Source organism: Gekko japonicus, unplaced genomic scaffold, assembly GCF_001447785.1.
Source record: "Gekko japonicus isolate JY-2015 unplaced genomic scaffold, Gekko_japonicus_V1.1 scaffold3213, whole genome shotgun sequence".
NCBI lineage: Eukaryota > Metazoa > Chordata > Lepidosauria > Squamata > Gekkonidae > Gekko > Gekko japonicus.
In genome coordinates, this window is record NW_015170371.1 from 162,148 (window position 1) to 163,522 (window position 1,375).

Consider the following 1,375-nt stretch of genomic DNA (forward strand, 5'->3'; position numbering starts at 1 on the left):
CCAGCGGTCTCTCTCTGTAAAGGGGCGGTGGTGTTGGTGGCCGTGGCAGCTCCTACTTATATGCCTAGCGGAAGAGCTCCGTCTTGCAGGCCGTGCGGAACTGTACAAGGTCCCACAGCGCCCTGATCTCTTCCGGGAGCTCATTCCACCAGGTAGGAGCCGCCACTGAGAAAGACTGGCCCTTGTTGACACAAGCTTTGCCTCCTTAGTGCCCAGGGTCACCAGTCGGTGTTGTGACCCCGACCGAAGTGCTCTTTGGGGAATATATTCTTTTGCTTTCAGGGCCTCCACACCTGGTGGCATCCATCTGGAGATGACCTTGTACTAGAAAGCCCCCGCCCCCAAGCTTTAGCTCTTAACTGTGTTCTTTTCAATTGTATTGATACAGTGTCCTACCCATTTGCAGGTAACTTATGCTGTCAGGTGTGGGACATGACAATAGCTTCAATCAATTAGCATTCCCAAGTGGAAGACACACAACAAATGTTTCAAAACGTTCAAGGAATTTGGTGGAGGGGTATGCAAACCACAAAATTAATAAATGGCACAGATTAAAGTGCCACAGGGCTCGGTCCTGGGCCCGGGGTTGTTCAATGTTTTTATAAATGACCTGGAGGAAGACATAGAGGGGATGCTTATCAAATTTGCAGATGACACAAAGCTGGGTGGGATTGCTAATTCTGAAGAAGACAGAGTCAGGATTCAAAATGATCAAGATAGGCTGGAACGGTGGGCGGAGGCAAATAAAATGAATTTCAATAGAGATAAGTGCAAAGTCCTACACTTAGGTACAAAAAACCAAAGGCACAGATACAGAATGGGAGGGACTTGGCTTGACACCACCGCTGGACCACGCATGCAGCAGCAGCCCCAGTGCAGCCGCCCCGGCCATGGGCCATCTGTCTGCCCAGCACCGGAGACGCACTGCCCAGCCCCAACCAGGAAGCTATTAGCCACAAGGTATAGATAGGGGCAAGTGATGCTCTGTCTTCTTGGTGCTTGGGGGGGTCAACAGTGGGAGGGCTTCTAATGTCCTGGCCCCACTGGTGGACCTCCTGATGGCACCTGGTATTTCTGGCCACTGTGTGACACAGAGTGTTGGTCTGGATGGGCCTTTGGCCTGATCCGACATTGGCATCTCTTATGTTCTTAAGCCACCCCAGCCCGGCAGAGTGGACTATTCGAACTAGAAGTTTTTCAGAATAAAAGGGGAGACTTGGGAGACTGGGGTGGGTGTTCTGAAGATCCGGTAGGGGGCTCAGCCCCTAAAGCCCCACTGCTGATGACGGCCCCGGAGTACCACCACAAAAGCAGCTCAAACAACCCACCTAGGGTTGGCGGCAGGTCGGGGTTGGAAAATACCTGGAGACTTTGG